Source organism: Vidua macroura, chromosome 2, assembly GCF_024509145.1.
Source record: "Vidua macroura isolate BioBank_ID:100142 chromosome 2, ASM2450914v1, whole genome shotgun sequence".
Taxonomy (NCBI): domain Eukaryota; kingdom Metazoa; phylum Chordata; class Aves; order Passeriformes; family Viduidae; genus Vidua; species Vidua macroura.
The window spans coordinates 54,276,193-54,298,692 of NC_071572.1; positions in this window are offsets into that span (position 1 = coordinate 54,276,193).

The window sequence follows — 22,500 nt, forward strand, 5'->3', positions numbered from 1 at the left end:
GGAAGTTGCGGAAGGAAGTTGTGGAAGGAGGGAAGGAGGGAAGGAAGTTGCGGAAGGAAGTTGCGGAAGGAAGTTGAAGAAGTTGCGGAAGGAAGGAAGGAAGTTGCGGAAGGAAGGAAGGAAGGAAGGAAATATCTGCAGCACTGAGAACTGCATCTTAATTCCATTTAAGCTAAATTAATGTTTCCCAGATGTTTCCACAGAATTTGAATTTGGTCCTAAACTTGTGCCCGTTCATTCACAACCATTTGGTTGGCTCAATCAGTAGTAGTACTACTACTATTGTCCAAAACTCAGAAAAAAAAGAGGGAGAAAAAAAAAAAAAACAAACCAAAAAAAAACCACCACCAAAAAAAAAAAAAAAAAAAAAAAAAAAAAAAAAAAACAAACCAAAAAAACCCAACAAACCCACCTTCAGGAATTCTGTGATATCTCAGATGAGGAGCTTTAACAAAAATTCAAATCCCACTGCACCCAATGAGATGACAGCTGAGTATTGGTGACTATTCAATCTTACTATCTTTGAGGCTAAATATTACTTAAAATTATTCATAACCTGTCATGATACAGATGCCTCTCTGATATCAGTTCTGGCTTTTTGCTTTCCTTCAGACTGAGTGCCCTTTATTTCTTAATTTCTTAATGCACACACCTAAAAGATTGCTAAAAAAGTGCCAAATATTTCTTTCATAGTCCTCTGTTTTTGCTGTCACTGACCAAATCCCTTAGTCCAAATAGAAAATGGAAAGTATGCATAGACATAGTTACTTAGTCCTACTTATTCCTATGCTGTGCCAACTCTTACTAAAGACAGAGCAGTCAGAACCACTTAAAAAAAAAAACCAAAAAAACCACAAACCAGAAAGTTTAGACTTGAACTGTGAAGCATTTTCTATTGGTTTAAGTAGTGATGTTCTACAACAGATTGCCTAGAGATGGGCTTGGTACTTTGAAGAATAGAAGGAAAAAATAGCTAGCAACAATACATGAGATTTTTGGTCAAAGGGAGCAGATGGATTAGATGTCTTCTTGAGATCCTTTATAGATGATGTAACTTGGAGAAAAAGTATGATGGTGTAATTACTGAGCTCCACAGCATGATAAGGTCATATGAAAGAAAAATTTTGTACTGTATTTTCTTAGAGAAATAGTTTAAGAAATTGCCTACTCAATGCCCCTTGTTGGAGTTCACTTGGAACTCCGTGGAATACTGCGTGAAGGCTGACAAAGAATTAAATGGAGCAGAATTAGGAGTATGCAGTATACATAAATCTTAACAAATAGATAGAAAGAAAATGATATTCACATTCCTTGCTTAATGTGATTATTATCTTAATGAGTAATTATTAAGATTCAAGATCAGAAGGAACCTTAAGGAATTTATCATGGAGTACATTAAGAAAAAGGAGAAACTTAGGAAACTTTGGATACATAAATGGCATAAATGCAGAAGAGGTATGTCTGTGTTAAGAGCAGGAGTGATAAAGACTAATGTAGCTGACATGAGAAAACAAAGAAATAGGAAAAGGAGATTGCAATATTGATCAGAAGTTGAATCTTGGGATATTTTTAAGCAAAGGGAGGCATTAGTTGCTCTAATGAAAGAGAAGATATCGTGAAAACCATGGAATGTGGCAGTAGGGGATGTCAGGGGATCCACAGGCTACAAACTCGTATCATGCCAAAAGACACAGTGGTATGGTCCAGCAGCCTTAGGCAGTACCTCAAAGTATATTACAAAAGTATGCTACTGGCATGAGTGCACAGCAGTGGAGTCATATCCAATTCAGACAGAAGGACAAGTTTGATCCTGTGACCACAAACTATTTACCTGATTCAGATTATAAAACTTTTTATGGCATGTATCCTTGCCATAAGAATGAATAAATAAACAGTGAGAGTTCTCTACAGAAAATGTCCTCATATGAGCCAGCTCAGACTGTAAAAGCAACTCAGTACTCACAGCTCCATTTTTCCTATTTAATACACTTCTATTGTGGAATTGTGTTCCAAAGTCTTGACTCTAATTAATTAACATACTTGTAATCATTTCTGCTGTGAAGAAAAACTTCAAAAAGAGGACCAGCTCTAGAGCACAGAAAGGCATTTTAAAAGACAGATAACATGATACAACATAACCCAGAGGTGTGAAACAGCTCAGTATATCATGGATAGTTGAGCTGTAACTCAATTAACATTAGTTTTATTAACTTGCACTGCTCACCACCTTAGTGGACACATCCATCAAATATAATTACCCCCTAATCTAAAACCACCTCTGACTTTTCCTCATGTTCCAAAAAGAGACTCTCATTGGTAGATGCTTACTTGCAAAAATTCTGAGATACCCTTTTTTCACACATTATTTGAGTTTCAGTTTGAGTTCTCTGAAATATAATACTTTATTTAACACAGCTGTTTATGTGATAGAATGCTTTAATAATATATATATAAAAATGGTGATAGTTCATTCTATACTTTGTTTTAAACCAGTTGAGTTGAAAATAAGATCATAACATAGAGGGCCTGGTTCTGATCCTTCAGGCATTATTAAACCCCTTACTAACAAAAATGTCAGGATCTGTAGAATAATTAGTAACAGAAATGGCAAGTCCTTTAGTATAGACTGGTCAATAGATCAGTATATAACACTTTAGAAGAGGTAAATGTGCCATTTTCAGGTTTTTAAATCACAATGTAGTTTACTTATAAACTGAAATAAATGCCAATAAATGAAGTGGGGAGGGGGGGGTTGGTTTTGTTTTTGTTGTTGTTCTTTTGTTTTGTTTTTTCACATTGATCCAGACATATCACTTTGATGGACAATAATAGAATTTATGTGTTATTGATGTGTTGACATGTACCCACATCCTATCAAATAATCTGTAGCTCTCTTGAGACACTGAATGCACTTAATTTCTTTAGAACACGGCAGTAAACCTCCTCTTGTAGGAATAGCTCAGAATTTCCCAGAACTGGGTCCGCAATGAGAAGAATATCACAGACCTGCATGTCATATGCTATGTTTTGAAGCAAGAATGCTTTCTCTAACTGCAGCATCTCATGGTTCTTATTACAGATCTAAGTTTATACTGCTGCCTAACTGTACAATAGCAAAAATAAGGATGTTTTTAGCGATCAGGAAGTGTCTGAAATTCTCACTGTATATTATGAAAAGAAAGGACTTAAAGAAAGTAGTGTCCCTCATTTTCAAAAATAAGTTTCTGGTTTTTTGTTTTTGTTTTTGTTTTTCACAACCATTCTTAAGTCCACCTGTTGTGCCTAGGTATTGCAACACATTCTAATATTGCATGGCATGTAAATAGATACCTTAATTACTCATAATGATATTATTATATACACACAAATATATATATATATATTATATATATACATAAATATTATCAGTCACATAATTACTCAGTATTATTTAATGGAATTTTGGGACTATGGATTTTGTTGTTTGATGTACTTTAAACTGTATGAAGCAGCATATTATTAAGACTATCCTCACCAATGCTTTTGATTATTTATTCATTAAATAAAGTGCTTTCTTTTGCTTGTTATAATCCTGTTTGTACAACCGTGTGATAATGTTGAAATGGGTAAGTACTGTACGGGAATTATAACTGTTTCTTTTCTTGTCTAAATATATACCTATAACAATATTTATTAGTGAACTGAGTTTTAAGAATATGTCTTTTTATGCATTTACTATCTCTTTACACATAATCCAGATTTAAAGGGAAGCTGAGATAAAGATAAAATTTCTTCATACAATTGAGAATGCTCCAATAGCTTTGAAATGACTTTTTGCCTTTATCCACAATTGATATTAGGATGAGATCTATACTTTAAAACAGACATAAAATTAATGCATAGTACAGTAGTTTTGTTGACTGTAATTATCAGAAGTAAACAGACATTCTTAATTTCTCAGGTAAAGACATATTAGGTCTTGGAACAGATAGGGAGAAACTCTACACTGTAAGGATAATATTTATAACAGCTGATTTAACAGAAGATTAGTCAGAAATCTGGTACACTAAACAGCTTTTTTTTTCATGTTTCATATTGTGGAAAGGATCAACAAAACTGGGAACTGGTTTTGGTAAAACCTTAGATATATCAAATTCAACAGGAATTTTCTAGATTATTTTTAAAAGCCAGTAGCCAGTATTTTACTGACATTTAAATCTGTTAATGTTCAAAGGAAACTCATCTTCTGCTGTCATTTCACTCACTGCAAAATTCCATAGGACCCTTCCCTTCCCTTCCCTTCCCTTCCCTTCCCTTCCCTTCCCTTCCCTTCCCTTCCCTTCCCTTCCCTTCCCTTCCCTTCCCTTCCCTTCCCTTCCCTTCCCTTCCCTTCCCTTCCCTTCCCTTCCCTTCCCTTCCCTTCCCTTCCCTTCCCTTCCCTTCCCTTCCCTTCCCTTCCCTTCCCTTCCCTTCCCTTCCCTTCCCTTCCCTTCCCTTCCCTTCCCTTCCCTTCCCTTCCCTCCCCCTCCCCCTCCCCCTCCCCCTCCCCCTCCCCCTCCCCCTCCCCCTCCCCCTTCCCCTTCTCTTCCTTTTTCTAATCCTTCACAGGAAGAGAATTGGAAGTGGGATCTGTGTGTGGTTCTGCAGCTATGTACACATTTTTGACATCTTGTCCTATGGGTGCTGATAGAGATGAAGGCTGTTGACCTCATTGCTCTCACAGTGGAGAGCAGGAGAGAGAGTGTAGCAGAAAGACAGGAAGAAATGTGATAGGAGAAGGCTGTATGCATTAGGGAAGCAGTAAATTCTTGCAACAATGAAGAGAGTAATTTTGAGCCTTCATATCTCTTGAGCACCATAAAAAATGACCCTCCTATGTATATAGGTTTTTGTACGCATAGTGTTTAATACCATTGTCTTGTGGAAAAGGAGTATCATTGAAGAATTGTAGCAAAGCTGTACCATTCTTTTTTTTATTATTATTTTTAGAAATTGCTCTTTTGCCTGCTATATGAATATAGAGACCACAAGCAATGCCATGTGATTTAAGTAACTGAGTGCTGAGTTTGACCATTGAATTATCAATATCAAATGCTTATACAATTTTTATCTACAGATAATTTGCAAATAATCTGTAGGTTTAAGTGATCAAGAAATTATGTGCTACCAACCAGCAAAGAAAAAGAAAAAAGACAGTACACAAAGAATTACATTCCTCATAAACAATTCAGACTCTCCTAGCCCTCACAAAAGGGCACAGATGGTAAAGATACAGGTGTAATGCCATAAAGCAATTGCTGAATTTCTTTTCATGTGCAACATTCTACAGAAAGATCTGGGTTATTAAAATGTCTGAAGTTTAAATTAATTCAATGTAAGATTAAGGAAATCCAGTCACATAAAATCAAAAACCAATATTACATTATTCACAAAATTATTCACAAAATTATCTTTTTTTCTATTGCAAGTCACTATTTAATTATTATGTAACAAGCACTGCATATTTCTTTGTACTGTGTAGGGAAATTTTTAAGAGAGCTTTCTTTAAGTTTATGTACTACTTTGTGGTTTTTAATTCAACTGTAGAGTTTTCTTTTGGGAAGAGAAAGTTTGAATTCTGTTTACAGTATTCGTACTTTTAATTTGTGGGAGGGGGATTTAGATTTTTTCTTCAGGAGTATTATTGACCACAGGGAATGACATAGTCCTGTGCTTTTACTGCATGATCTTGTACTCTTAGGACACTTAAGCTATCTTCAGTAGGAAGTTCTTCTACATTATTGATAAAGATCATGCATAATTACTGTCTACCATGTGGTGTTCAGACCCCCAGAGGAAAAAAATTAAAAGGAGACAGTCACATAAAGACAATTATTTTACTCACTACAAAAAAAAAAAAAAACAAAACAAAACAAAACCAACCAACCAAAAAAAAAAAAAAAACAAAAAAAACCCAAAAAAAACAACAACAAAAAAACCCCACAACGCCTGTACTGTGTTACAAAAACAAAATTTATGAGAGTCTGTTCATTCAGCCAGAACTACCTACTTGCTGAGTCAACAACACACTGATTGCCTCCTTCTTTAGGAACAGCATTGAACGAAACTGAACTGTTGCGCCTCATGGTGAGTCTAAACCTCATTCTTAAAACAATTTGGAAAATGGCTCTGGAGCGTCTAGATGTATAGTTTTGAGGGAAATGAAATATTGGGTAGATCTCTGGCTCCTTAGATTTAGGTGCATAGTTGAGCAACACTTTAAAATAATCTCAAGTTCCCTAACAGGTAAACAGCTATTTTTGAAGAGCTCCAGAAAGAATCCTTTTATTCCCAAGTTTAGCCACATTAGATCTCTGCTTTATGGAAAATCATAGTGCAGAACCTGTTCCAAACTTTGCAGCTGACAGCTGCAATGTCTCTGGATAATCTACTGAGTCAAATTGCGCATCACTAATATTGAAAACCTGAAAACCTATAAGCAGAACAATAGTGAAAAAGAGAGATTGAAGCCCAACTGATTCAAGCGCCCTATGGTTCAAAAAGAAAGCAAACAAATGTGGAAGAATGAGTGAAAGACATATTTGCAATTTTTAGATTCTTATTTTCTTTATGAAATATGTAACTGCAGGGAAGTATATTGCTAATATTGCATTTTCTTTGGATGCCCTACTGTGTTTCATTCAATTACCATGCTAAAGGCTAAACTCAATAATTTTACAAGCAATAATTCTACACAAATATGCATTCAATCAATATGTGGTTATTGTATGAAAAGTAGTAAGAAATTGAGTTTTTCTGAACTTCTAGAATATCAAATGAATAATTACTATTTATAATATGCTTCCAGTCACAGACTCTGTAATTCCTTAGTCCTGAACAATTACGTAATTAGTAATTCAACTACATTACCATTGGGATTAGATATGGATGATTTTCAAATGGGATACTACTGATTTAATGAGGTATCTGTCTGTACATTTCCAAAATTATTCAAATTCTGTTTAATAGTCAGCCACTGAAGCTTTTGGGTATTTGAACCAATAAGTCAACCAACTGCTAACCAAAAGAATCATTAAAAATGAAAACAGAAATGAGAATGAAATTGCATTTTTCACAACATGAAGCTACCAAAACCCTGTTTCCTGACTAGTTTCCCACAGTCAGTCCAGCTTTACTGGAGAGTAGTTGCTGCTGGATCTACTGAATACCTAAACCTGCCATTTGCAACAGTGTTTTTGTATTTTTAATGCTTGTAGCATTGTGATTATGCTAGGATAAACATGACAATAGACCATGGACACAGAAGAGCTATTCTGAATTCATTGCTCTTCTCTAGCATTCACCACCTCTTTTTTTCTGTGTGTGATAGACAGCAAATGATCAGATCCTGAGATTGTGAAGCTGATATTTTGCCAAAAGTAAATAGTTGTCAGGTCTGTCTAGAAAGGAATTTGTAAAATTTTGTAATACTTGCATTTTTTTTCTTGGAGGTATCTCTATTCTACAAAGGTCCCTGCATTAAAAGTTGCCTTTGATTTCAGCGGGAGACAAATCAGCTCAAGCAGTAGTTTTAATGTAGGTGGTCATTACACCAAATAAGGATGAAAGGATATGTCAGTCAGAGACACCGCAAAATCCTTAAACTCGTAGGCCCCCGAGTAATCCTGCTGTGCAACCAACAATTACTATACATAGAGGAGGAAAGGGGAAGAAAGATTTTAACGTAAAAACATTAAGACTGCCTAAGTTATCGTATGGTAGTTTCAGATCTATCCCACAGTACCCAACTGTACATCAGCACTTCCTCTTCCCATGGTGGACATCCATCTGTTTTAGTGGGTTTTTTTAGTGCTTATAGTGTAGGCTCTGCACATGTTCATAAAATTCTCACACATCTCCATCCAACAAGCTGCTCATGAAATTAGGCAGATGTTGGCTTCATCAATAAAAAATTTATTTCAATGGATAAAATAAATTAAATTCTTATCCTCAAAAGAGGACACCTGAGCCTGAACTACAGTTGAAAGGGGTCATCTTCATCTCTTCCTAAGAAGTGGAGAATGGTGAGAGCTAAATCATGACATTTACCTTCCAGCCAACAGACTTTCTAAACATCAGGCTGAGTGCTATGAACTGAGTTAGTGTCCTCAGATTGCTGAGCCCTGTCTAGAACAAGCAGAGGTAATACGGGAGGCAAGAACTACCCACAACTTTCTTTAGCATTCCAAAGAGGAGTTATGCTGTATTAATCTCCAAATGGTAAGCCTACAACACGCTATTTTGCTACATGAGCTCCTACTGCAGAGGGCTGAGTGCAGGTTCCACTGCCAGATTGGGGACTGCTTCTCCTGACTTCTCCTAGCCCATCCTCAGACATCAACACAGCTGTGCTGAGAGACCTCACAATAACTTCACAGCTACTTCTGGGGACAACTGACCCCTACAGACATCCACAGAGAGCCCTATAATGAAAAAGCTAGGATGAACATCAGAGTGCAGACCAGTGTGGCTCCTCCAAGCCAGAGCATTCTGTTTCCATGAGGTATGCATATAATGCGACTAGAGAATTAAAAAATAAAAATAATTGAAAGGTTCACCTGAGATATTTTCTCAGATAGGAAATCTATTTCTTTACAAGCTTAATTTCTGCTGCTTAAATTCTGTGTGAAATAAGTATGTTTTCCTTCTTATACAATCTCCCCTCTTTTTTCCACTTTTATTCTAGTAGCATTTCAGCCTTCTGGCTGCAAGGAACAGATGTCAATGTTCTTGTGTAGTCTTTCCCTGTTCCTACTTATCTTTGCTCTACTGCAAAATCTCCCAGGATGCCCAGGGTAAGAGACACATTTTAGAAAATCATAAGCCTTTTAATCTTACAGGACCTCTTTTGTGGTTTTTGTTCTTCTCGCTCCGTCTCAGGCAGCTGGGGTGTCCAGCTAGGCTCTGCCTTTTGGTGAGAGCGAAGCTGCTGCGTGCAGGGAGGCTCTAGGGCTGAGCGCTCCTGCATGGGTAATGCAGCTTTCGTAGCCTTATGCTGAGAGGAAGCAAAGGAACGAGAGAAGGCACACCTTGCCTGCATGGCTGAGAACGTTTATTTCCTGCGTGGCCGCTGCAGTGGCTGGAGTGGCTGTTCTCAGGTCGCATGCGTGGACAAAATGGTGATTGAACAAAGGGAGCATGGGGTTAAATAGGGGGCGGGCAGACAGGGGCGGAAGCCCCACTCGCCCAATGGGGACAGACGACAGAGGAGTGACGTGGATCACGGCAACCTACGGGAACACAACGGAGGTGGGTACAGCATTCTGGGACACATGGGGTTGCAGGGATGGGGTGACTGACACAGAACTTTCAGGAAGAATTTGGGAGTGGCTACAAAATGGACATGGGAAAGCTCCTATGGTAGAAAACTTGGAGCAGACCATTGTGAGGAGAAAATGGGGGTACAGAGAACCGACTAACTAACATTCATTAAAACCCCTAACTGAACCAACCCCGCATACAACACTCTTTTTCTTCAGATTCAGACCTCTGAATCTTTTTAACTTTAATGGAAAGACCACTCCTTTTCCTCCTTTAGACCCTCGCACAAATCAGATTGTCCATGAATTCAGTTTTGCACAACAAAGTATGTCCCAAAGATGATGTTGACCTGCTTCAACACTTGCTGTGAATTACCTTTGTGGACAGTACCCCCATATTTTAAGGGAAAATTGTACTTTACAAGGGTGTTAAAGGGTGTACACTTGTAGGTAATTATGTACAGCAGCTACTTTCACAAAAGGTGAGGGTTTTAAAAAGGAGACAGAAAATAGGATAGGATAGGATAGGACAGGAGAGGACAGGACAGGACAGGACAGGATAGGATAGGATAGGATAGGATAGGATAGGATAGGATAGGATAGGATAGGATAGGATATAATGAGCTTGACTGTCTGTAGAGAAATGAAGAAAAGGGAAAGGGAAAATAAAGATATAATACTTGATGTCTGTGCTTCCTGTAGCCAAGATCAGGATGGATAGTCTCTCTGTGATGTCTGAAGTTTGATATAACAGTTGGAATGTTGTTCTGGATCATGGAAATTTTGATGCAAAAAAGTGAGGAAGAGTAGGGAAGTTATTCCAAAGAAGAAGGAGTATGTAGTCCAGGTTTTAGGCTGCCAGACCCGTGTGCAGGTGGCTTGCTGTGTATATGCTGTAAGTGAAGCTTTTTCCCAAACCTCATTAATTCCACTGGAGTTTGAGGAGGCCTGGGTGTCTTAAATATGACGGTACTCCAACACAAAAACAATCAAGCAGGATGAAAGACAACCGGATACACTTAGATCATCACTTTTTCGAACTCTAAGAACTGTAACTTGCCTCTCCATCCTTGTCCAGAAACAGCAACTCCTCATTTCCTCATTCAAGCTTTGCCCTGTCTGGCTGTAGATTCTCACAAAAATTCCTGTCTAACTGATCATGTGAGCATCATGTTGCTAGACTGAACCCTGAATTTTCATTAAAGCCTGTCATCTGTATACAGTCTTTTTCTAATCCATGCCTCTTTTCTATCAGTCAGCTCCACTTCCCCCCAAGCCTATGTTGTCTTTATTAAGGTTTTTAAAGTATCACTGATTCAGATATCAAGACAGGCTTGCATGGTTGTAGACTGAGAACAGAATATGGGTGTCTCCCAAAGACTTTATTTTGGACAGTCTTAACTGGTATTCACAGTCCTGGCAAAACTGAAGCAATGAAAACGTAGCCAGTGAGAGCATATTATCAAAAAATATAGAAGTGAGATGTTATTTGTAATATATGTGAGAGGGCTGTTTTGCAGATGTTGATGTTTTCTAAATCTCAGTGTGTAGCTGCAAATGCCTTCTGTCTACAGACATTTATCTTTGTGCATGTGTGCATGGGAATGTGGGGAAGAAGCAGTTATTACAACTCTGATAAGTACTAAGAGTTCTGTAATCCTTTTAGTTAGATGAGCTACACCTATTGTGACAGCTATTTTGAAACAAAAATAAGATAGGGTTTTTGTTAGTGTTTTTTTTCTTTAATTCATATGGCTAATAATTTCCATATATGTTTACCAATATGTATTCCATATATGTCACCAATCTCTGATAATTTATTTCACAATGAGAAATTCCAAATCATAAAATAAAAAAAAAGTAATTAAACCAGCAAATAAACAAATAATATATAGTGAAAAGAACATATATTCATTCCTGTACAGAATAAATTCAGTTGAATATTTTTAAAAGACCATTTTTAAAAACTTTGTTTGTTATATTGAAGAGTTTTATTCTCAATTCAGAATGCAATTGAGGGTGTATATAAACATATAATTTAAATCCATGAATTCTGAGGTACTGGAAGCCTGATCTGAAATCAATTGAAGTTAATTAAGCCTTTTCTATCTTCACTTAGAAATTAAAACAATTTTGTAATCTAAGTAATTAGTTTGAGTATTTAAAAACAAAATTTGAAACTAGTATTATTAATAAAAGTGAGGCTTTGAAATCAGTTCAAAACATTTAACTCCAACTGCAATTAATGCAGAAACTTAAAACACAGTTTCTCATCAACTTAAGTGTGAGACAATCCTTATGAGCTGGTTTTCAAAAAAGAATCTTTTCTGTCATTTACCAATTATTTTTGCTATATTGTCCTTCAGAAATGAAGAAAATATCTCTCATGGTATTGTCTTCAAATCTCATAACAGATAGAAAAGAAAAAAAAAATCAATCAAACACAAAGAAACAAAGAGAAGGAAGAAAAAAACCCAAACCGTGGGGTCATCCTAAGTGTATTACTGGGATGCATTTTTCTAATTCCTTCATGAGTAGTCCTATGGGTTGCTGTAGTCCTAAGGGATGCTGTTGATATTTCATTATTTTTATTCTTTTGTTTGCTATGGATGTTATACTTTGCTCAGATGCACAGGATCATAGACATCCGAAGTGCCTCTGAATTGTCATGATCAGATTTGAGTTCTGCTGCTGTAGGGGAACAGATCCAGCAATATTAGCATACCTCTCCTTCACTCCATAGGAAAACAGAGTTGGAAGAGGCATTCTTTGTTGACTTAAGAACTGGTTGGATGGCCCGGCCCAGAAAGTGGTGGTGAATGGTCCTGCATTCATTTGGTGCCTGGTCACTGAGCCTCAGGGCTCAGTGTTGGAATCAGTCCTGTTTATTTTCTTTATAGGTGACCTGGGTGATGAGGGGATCAAATACACCCTCAGTAGGTACACAGGCAAAATTAATTTGTGTGTGACTGTCAATCTGCTGGAAGGTAGGAAGGTTCTGCAGAGGAATCTGGAAAGGCTGAATCAAGGAGCTGAAACCAAAAATATGATGTTCAACAAGACCAAATACCAGGTCCTACAGCAACCCCATGCAACACTACTCTGCTGGGGTAGAGTGGCTGGAAAGCTGTCCAGCAGAAAAGGACCTCAGGGTGCTTAACACAAATCATCAGTGTGCTCAGGTGGCCAAGAAGCCCAATAGCATCCTGGCCTGTATCAGAAATAGTGTGGCCAGAAGGATCAGAGTAGTGATTATCTCCCTGCGTGCACCACTGGTGACACTATACCTTGAATGCTGTATCCAGTTTTGGGCCCCTTAATTCAGGAAGGACACTGACGTGCTGGGGTGTGTCCAAAGCAAGGCAAAGGAGATGGTGAAGGGTCTGCAGCACAAATCCTGTGAGGAGCAGCTGAAGGAGCTGGGCTTGTTTAGTGGGGAGAAAAGGTCTTCAGGGAATACCTTATTGCTCTCTGGAAGTCCCTGAAAGGTTGTAGCCAGGTGGGGGTCAGTCTCTTCTGCCAGGCAACAGCAACAGGACCAGAGGACATATCCTCAAGGTGTGCCAGGGGAGGTTTAGGTTGAACATTAGGAGGAATTTCTTCACAGAAAGGGTGATTAAACATTGAAATAGGCTCCCCAGGGAGGTGGTGGAGTCACCATCCCTGGAGGTATTTTAGGAAAGACTTAGTGCCATGATCTAGTTGATGTGATGTGCAGTCAAAAGTTGGACTCAATGACCTCAGGTCTTTTCCAGACTAATTGATTTTGTGATCCTGTAAAAACCAAACACTGAGACCAGCAGAGACAAAAAGGACCTTTTAACTGGAGACTTCTGTCCTTGACAACAGATTAGCAAGACCATGCAAGCTTCTGCTAGTAAGTTTAGATTCAACTGACTCCCTTCAGCCTGAACTGTGATGTAACTGGTCCTACCTGGCTGAGCAATTTTTGTTACTTGAAGTTGTATTTGTGTGTCCTTGAAGTGTTTAGTTTCTCTGACCTGCTTACATGTTACTTCTTTTAAGTCCAGCACAAAACAGCTGCAGCAGGATGCCAGTGTCTTCTATCCTAGATGTGTGATCAGCCCGGTGCAGCCTTTTTATAATGATCATGGCTACAGTCCCTGGAACACAACCGTGCTCTGAAACTTTTTTATTGAAAATTTTATCCTGCCATCTGATGCACAATATGGTCCACAGATGGTGGAGATGACATTTGTCTAGGAGTCATGTATGTCGTCACTAGCCCATGTTTTCAAACCATTCAGCAAATTGGATAACAGAGATGCTTTATAGACTTTTAATGTGACCTACCAATTAATGCTGAGCTGCTGTTTGACCTCAGAGTAGCCTGCATCCACAGCCTCATGGTGCAGTAAAAAAAGTGGCATTTTTTTCTTGAAATATTTAGAATAAAAACAGAATTGTAGAAGAATGAAGGGGAGGACATATTACTGTTTTCTTCTAAAAGTTTTTTTTTTTTTTTTTTTAAGTCTGGTTTCCGTTGTTCTAAACTGGAAACATTCCAGTTGCTGACATCACATGTCTGTTAAGGGTCAATATTTAGCAGTTTGTAGTTTGCTTGTGTTTCTTATTTATTCCTATAAATAGCTAAGTGCCTCATGGGAAAGACAGACTTTGATCACAGCAGGGAGTTAAAAGTCTTATGAATGTGAGTGTACAGATAAACAAGTAGTCTGATGCTCACAGGACATCTGCTGATATATAACAATTACTAAATGTGACTAAGGTTATAGAGGTTGTCTCTCACTTTCCTATTGTTCAGGACAATTAAAAATAAAAAGGGAAATTTCAAAACAAAACAAAAAAAACCCACCACTGGGTGGGTCTGATCATATTTTCCCTCTTTTCTTTGTCTATGGAGAAAACTCAGAATGTAAAGGGAATTTTGATCTCAACAGCAGCTTTTCTTTTTTGTTCCACATAATCACAGAATGGGTTATATTACCCTACTGAAGGAATTATTCACTTTTTTTTTTTTTTTGTTTTAAATTTAAAAACATGTAAAAGAGTAAAAGAGAGTTCAAATTATGTTGTACTAATGCATTACTGTGATAGAGGGTATATTTTCCCTCCAGATCTACTGTAAATAGACAGTACCATGCTTTTAACTTTCTCATGTGAAATTTCTTCTGAGTAGCTGTGTTGTCTTCCTCTGGACTATATATCTCCTCTTTTTTTTTTTTTTTATACATTATACTTTTCCTTTTGCAATATTTTCTATTTTAATATTCCTTTCTTTAAAAAAAAATAATTCTAAATTACAAACTGAACATATGTTTCCAGTGAACTTCCCAGGTGTTTAGCCTCAGTGACTACAGTTAATTTGAACCTAGAAACATAGATGAATAATTCAGCTGAAATTATTCCTTTTGATGTGTTTTGCCTATAAAACACCTTATCTTTTATTCAATGGATTTCCTCCTCATTTGTCTGCATTTATTACCTCGCAGTGAAGCTCTTGCTTTTTGTTTTCTTCTCAGAGAATGTAGCTATACAATTCAATGTATTTTATTAAATTGACTTAACGAGTATATGGGCTCAATTAAAGTTTATAATGTTTTCCATACTTAGTTACTTTGAAAGGTAATATGTTGCTTCTAGGTCTTTCCTCAGATATGACTCTGCAATAGTCTTAACAGTCTGTATGTGTCTCTCAGATATAGACATCAGGTTGTTTACAGTCTTGTCCAGACTGGTAAATAATGCTAGTGCTAATAATGCCCAGCGTAAGCCTATTTCCAGTCTAACAATGGATCTTTTTTCCTCACTTTTGAGGTTTTATCTCCTAAAGAACACATTATCCACATTGTTCCTCTTTGTAATCATGTCTCCATAAAGGCTATGTAGAAAGTTCACAGTATGGTGTCTTGAAACCCCAGAGGAAATATAAGTACTGGGGGGAAGCAGGGAGCTTGGATAGAAACATTTAGTCACTTTCTATTCTCTGGAAAACTTAAAGTGAGTTTTCAGAAAAGAAGGAGAAACAAGATACTTCCAAAAAAGTAAGTTAAATGGTTAACTGTTTACTACAGCAGAAACCACATCAGGCTCTTTCTCCTTCTGTGGCTGCACAAACAACATTAAAAACTATCCTATGCATTCTCCTCTCCTTTAAATATTGCTATTATACACTGGTGAGTCTGTTTCTTATAAGTAATGAATTAAAGTATTTGTAAACAACATTTCCCTTTCACTTTCTTTCCTATACATTCTCCAAGGACCAAAATCAGCAGTGAGTAAAAGGACTTCCAAATACAAATATTTCAAATTAATTTAAACTCTTCCTCTAAGTATGCAACAAGTCTGTTTTTCTCCCTAGTGATTTATTAATTTTAAATATCTCTGTATATAGTTGTTTCCTTCTAATTTTAAAATACCCTCAGAGGCTGCACCAGAAATTTACAGCACAAATAGAATGTGTTAGAGAGGAACTGTACTGTTAACTGTAAAAGACCACAGGTCATCTACATACATTTAACAAATAAATTTCAGATGCTCTGTATGTATCAAGAAAAAGCCAGAGCTTAATAACTTAATGGTATGTCTATGTAGACATAAGTAAAGGTCTAGCTGATCCTGCTTTAGGGTATTATGACTGACTCTTTCAGCCAAAATTCTTTAAATGGTATTTTCTAAGCTTTCCTTTCAGAGCAAGGATTAAGTTTTTAAAGCTAAAATACAGCATAGCTGTTCAAAAGTCACAATCACTGTAGTACTAACTCAGCTATGTTTCAAATTACTGTTGATTTGTTTCTGTTTAACTTGTCAATATTACATTAAACAATATAGATGGATTGTGCCTATTTTTCAAATAATACAACTTCAAATATCAAGTTCAATATTTTTTTTTTTCTTCAAAAACCAAGAAAAATTGCACTCTTGGAAAATGAAACTCTTGTTTCATAAGACAGGGAGATATTGAAATCTAATCCTTCACAGATTTGCATCTGTTTTTCTCTAAATCATCTTCCTATATACCATGTGACAGACCTACAGAACAAAAGATAGAACATTTGGAACTAAACTTATGATGGTTGACTATGGAATAGACTTCATGTATCAGCCAGTTTTACATTAAGTTAAGAGAGATTCCTTGCTTCGGAGAGGGGAGGAGCACTTTCAGTTTAAATAAGATGAAACTATGTTTACTTATAATTGAATATTTAGTATATTTTCTAGGTCTCAACAGAGTTTCTAAGTGGATTGGAGATGGACTTTTTTTTCCAATCATATTTTTGACATCAAGATTTTCAGAGAAGGCTGATACTGAATACATTTAAACAACCTTCAAAGCTTAGGCAATTCAAATGAGGAAAATTTAAAATGTCTCATCGAACCACTTTGCCAATTCTTTCATTGCAAGACGATGATAAAAATCCTGAGTCATTTGAGTTTAATTTTTAAGGCAGTTTTTAAAAGTATGAGGATAGTTTACTGTCATTGCATAATATTTCTAGAGGTTTACTGATTTAATTTGTGTCTTATTGGGTACGAGTGCTGCGTTTTTATATTTATTGACAATTTAGGTAATCTTATTATTCTGGGGGTGGTGGTGGTTTTTTTTTTCCCTCTGTTTTTTCACCTCTGTTTTTTTTCCCCTCATATTCCGTATCTGAAGGTTTCTGTAGGGCTTTTGCAGAAGTACTTTTGTGGGGCAGGGGCATTGCCATGGTAGACTTTTCCATGTAGTTGGGTTTTGGTTTATTAGGGTCTTTTGTTTGTTTTCTATAAATACTGGATACATTTTTTAACACTTTCACTCCTGAAAAGCCCTTTTCTCTGATTTAATATGCTTTTTTGGAGAAAAGCAGATTTACATGAACAAAAATTATATAAATAAAAAGTTAAACACCAGTTTGTTTTTGCTACAATGCAAGTCCATTATTTTTTGTGATTTTTTTTTTGGGGGGGGGGGAGAAAGATCCCAGAAATTTGCATTACTAGTAGAAATAAGAGGCACAGTTTTATTAGGGCAATTCTTATTTGCACTGACTGCCAAAAAATGCATAATGCCTGTAGATTTTTATGTAAAAAGATTGCAGTTTAGGAAATGCTGCTGCTGAAATTAATTGTTCCCAGATCCAAGAATGGCATGAAAATTTTATTTCCTGTAGGCTGTGTTACAGTGGTCAGTAAATGTTGATACCCGTACCTCTAGTGACTGTTTCAACAAGAATTAAAGGGGTTTTGTTGGGCCAGTTCTGACAGTACAACCCTGAAAATATCTCCTTAAATCAGTCCAGAAAACCCAATCACCCCTGAATGATGAAAGTGCATAATGAAGGGCTCTCTTTCACTAGTGTGTTTCACCCTTTTTTCTGTCTTTTCCTCCTCATCAGAATAGAGTTAAAACTAAAGCATGTGTTCAGTGTTACATTGCTGAAAGACATGGGCCCCCAGAAGAATGCCTGGTTTAGCAATTTGGATGTTTTTCTCTCTATTCTGTTCATCTTGTGTACACACACAAACCAACGTGAGACATCCAAGCATGAAATGATCTACAGCTCTGAACTGTAACATTTAATTCGCTGGCTTGGGTGCGAGTGAGACCTTGATTCCAGATGAGAAGTGTGTTCATTTTACATTCTGTGGTATGTCATAAAATGTTGCAATAGTCCTAGAAGCCAAGATCTGAGCTGCACAATTTGTTGTTCACATGCAGTATACAGGTACTAGGTTTGATTCTTTTGTGAGTGGATTAGAAAAAGGATTAATGCTTAATCAATTCTAACATATAGTCCTGATTTTCAGCAAAAAAACCCCAAACAAAAACACCTGGGAAAAAAATAGTAGGAATGCTAATTTCTGTTCTGTTCTGTTAAGAACCATACAAATACTGAGGCTCTAGAAGCATTAGCAGACTACTCCAATTCTCTGTGTCATCTTCAGTCACAACTCCTATCTAAAAATTACTCTTTTGGGAAAGGAAAAGAAAGTAGAGTTGTTCAATAGTAAAGTCAAAGGGCTCAGATATTTAGAGAGGACTGTTCAGGCCTCAGTCAGGTCAGCTCCCTGTTTGTCTGCTATGACCATCTTCTACAGAGGGCATTGTGAAAGCAGAAGAGAAAAGTGTGACCTACAATGGAAAGACGTTTTGTCTCCTTCACAGGGATATAAATCCAGCTCCACGCTTTTGTTCCATGTTGCAGAAAAAGAAGCATTCTCATTTTGATAACTGCATATGCGCATTTTTATATGGTTATATCTGATAAAGATTACCCATTAGCATGTCATGTCATTAAATTTTCTTCAGTGTCTCTGATTTATCCTTAAAATACGATATAGCTCATTTGCCTTAGGTTTGGGAATATATTTTTCCCAGTGAGCTAGGGTAGGTTAAAAAGTATTGCTGGAAAACCCTGCTTGTGACTTAAACTGACCCTCAAAGCAGGAAATATTTGGGATAGAATAGCTGTCTCAGTGGGAGACATGGTCTGGGGCACAAACAGCAGTGCTGAATCACACTGAAGTAACTTAGCAAAACTGCAAGGACAAGCAGGAAATCAGAACATTTTTTCCCCCTTCTGAGATTCATTGCAAAAATTCTGTAACAGAAAGTTAATGACCTAGCAGGGTAGAACAGGGAGTTTACAACAGCTCTTTTTCAAACAGGAAGTACTTTAATTTCATAAGTGGCAGCACTATGGTTTTCATTGTTGAGTATGAAAGCAGTGTCAGCATTGCTACATTGCAGTAACCCTGACCAGAACTTTGTTAGGGAAAGGAGCTGTAAGACTGCTTGCAATGGCAATCATGCAGAGAGACTCTGCAGGAAAACTTCTGGACATACTCCAGTCATTACACATTTGGAAAGAGCTTCACACAAAGGTATTTTGTGCATGAATAGTCCAGAGGAATAGGTTTCTGGACCAACTGGTGTGTAGCTAATTTTAAAAAGTCAGTTTACCATAACAATTATTTTATGGGCTGTAGAGCAGATCTCATTAAAGTAGGAAGAGAATAATAAATTAAATGAGAACCAAACATTAATACATCTAATACTGCCTCTACTTAATAGGAACATTACAAATGGTAATGAGAACACTGTTCATCTTTGTGGGGGATGGTGGTAAATATGGTAAAAATAGACAAGTGTTATATTCTCAAACACAATTTTCTGATGTCATTTCTTGTGTCCTTTTTTAAGCATACTACATAGCAGCTTTTTTTGTACTCAGACACCCTTGCATTACTATTCTGATTATTTTTTCAGGTCATTTTATAATCATATTTCTTTCTCCTTTTTAAAAAAACCTATGTGTAATTTAGCTATAGTTTTACCTCTACTGGAGTTTGGAACATTTCATTCTTATATTATCATTTTTCTCATCTACCTTGTATTGTTGGGGTTTTTTTTTCCTTTTTCTCTCAAAACACTTAGTCTCATCTACTAGTGTATAACACATACATGCTTATGTGTGTTGGTACACCCACACTGCTTAAGCCAATTGGATGAAAAGGCAATAAACCCTAAAAATTACATATAAGAAGTTTTTTTCTGTGAACTTGAGTACACACTTCTCTCCAGTGAGGCTCATAAAGTGGATCCAGTGTCCATATATACTGTAATAATAGGAAAAAATTTAGGGTTCACTCTAGTACAATGTAAATTTCTATATGAAAGACTGAGGATCATGTGTATCTGTTTCCATGTAGCAAATAACTGAATAATTAGGCGTTATTTTTACATCCTTATTTCCCTATGTAATGTATTTCTATAGATTTTTCTATATTCACAATGCTGATTATTTAAAATACTAAAAGTTTACCTGTTTTGCCCTTTGATTTTATTTGCTAAATTGATTCAATTCATTCACTTTTACTTTAAAAAATGTTAATTTTATATATGATTGTATATAAAAGCCACAGATCTTTTTATGGTGCTTTGTTATTCAACTTTTATTCTTCCAACTTCCACAGTAAGTATCAGAGAATGACAATAGTAGTCAGCAGGAGTTTTCCCATTGACTTCAATGAACTCAGATCTGAGCTGAGTACATTTGAAAATCTCAACGACTGCTGAGCGATTCTGAGAAACACCACAGGGATGCCTAAAATTCAACATTTATTATCCAAAAGGGAGAAAACACTCCTGGACTCTTTTTTTAATGGGAATTATAGCAATTTCTTTCATACTGCTTTTATCAGTCAATCTTGGATCTCACTGCAAAGGAGATTGATACCATACTTCCCACTTTATAGACAGAGTGATGGAGGTATAGTGAGGGGAGTGTCTTTTTCACCTCAGCATTTGTGCAGGCATTCAATGCTGATTGAAGGCCCAAGGTGATTTAGCAGAGTTGCGCTTAAACAAAATAAAAACACTGTTTGGGGAAATATTCACATGAATCATGAAACATACTTAAAACATGGAATTTCATGAATTTATGTAAGTGAAGCGGGTTCTGCAATCATAACAGAACCACTCACTTCCAGTGCCATGCCTCGGAGCTCAGGCTCAGTAGCAAAGGCAGCTGCAGGACCTCACAGCAATGTCTGAGGTGCACACTTCTGACTCTTCATAGACTACTGATAAAAACAACAAAAGTGCTTAACAAGTTGTAAAGTTTGTCTAGTTTTCACTTGGGTTTATATGCGTTTCATGCACACTGAGTTTGCTCATGCTTAAGAAGAAAAGTTCAAAAACAAAAAGTACACAAAGTTCAAATGAAACAAGATCATAGTTCTCACAGTGAGGTTGAGAACAGTGCCAGATTACTACTTTGCACTGACTCTGAATGCATGAAATAAAGACTGGACCTGAGTTCCAAGCACCCACATTTCTGTTTATCTGTGGTCTGCAGTCTTAGTGTTGAAGCTTTCATTATTACCAGTGTAATCCAGAAAGAAATTCAGTTTGAGGCTTAATTCAATTGCCAAATCATAGACCTTGATCACTAATTTGAGACCTACAGAGATAATCAACAAGGTTTCATAGGTTTGCATATATGAGACAAGACTTACAGGAATCTCACTTCACCCTGTAATATCAGACAGGTACAACTCAAGTGGCAGTGGATAGAAATGCATGAGTATCTGAACTGAGCAGATTATTGACCAAAATATGAGTTTATAATTTCAGTATATAGACATAGAGACATGTATAGCAGTCACAGATATGTCTATATATAACCTCATTAAAGTTTCTTAATTAAAAATGGAATTTTATCTTCCATAGTGGATACTTTGTATGAGTTTACAGAAACTGGATTGACAGACAAGCTCAAGATGTATTCCATAGTTATTTTTTTGTACTTTAAGGAAGAAAATTAAGAATAAATCCACACTTCTAATCTAACCAGTTCACCTGAAAATAATGTAAACTAGAGCTCACTATATAGCAATAGAGTCAATGAGCTAATAAAGCTTAGTTCAGTTCAAGAGATCAGCAACTACTGCCATGCTACTTGCCCTATGCACTCTGCTTTGACTTCCAATGCATTTCCCAGAGAGTGAGATACTCCTATAAGTATTATTTTTCATCCCTATGGCGATATCTCAGGTAACCAAGAGTATTTCAAACAACAGTACTTGTCTTCTGTGTTTAGGTAACTGAATTAAGTTCTTAGTATTCTAGCTGTGAGGGAAAATAATTAATGTTAAAGTCCGAGTTTCTCGAGAAAAGATGTTAGAAATAGCAGAAAATAAAAGGTAGCATGTAACAATGAGCATAAACTTATCTAAATCTTTGTTAGGAAGTGTTATAAAAACTATTAAAAACAAATAATGCACAGAGGGTGAAGATATTTGCCGCTGTGCCTACTCTTAAGCTACCTGGCTTCGCCTGCCCGGCAGAGGCATGGTCAGCTGCAGGGGACACTCCCCTGTATCTCAAGGAGATTCGGGGAGCGCCTAAGACAGAGCGCTACGCTGTCTGCCTTGTATGGAGGAGAGGTGACGTCTGAGGAGGTAATAAGGGAGTCGACTCAAGGCTGGGGAAAAAGTCTCAGGTTTAATCCGAGCTCCGAGGAGCTCCAAATGCCATTGTGCCCGACAGCTGAAAGTACCCCCGAGGCTTTAGCAACAGCTCAAATATCAGGGCGGTAGTCAGGGGGAAGGGATGCCCACCACCCAGTAGGGGGATTCAGGGGAGTGGAAGGTGGAAGGACAGACAGACACACAAACAAGTGGGGGAAGTTCAAGGGAGGTGCCCCTGGCCCTCGTCCACTCACTCAATGCCCAAGGTGGAAGATTCTGG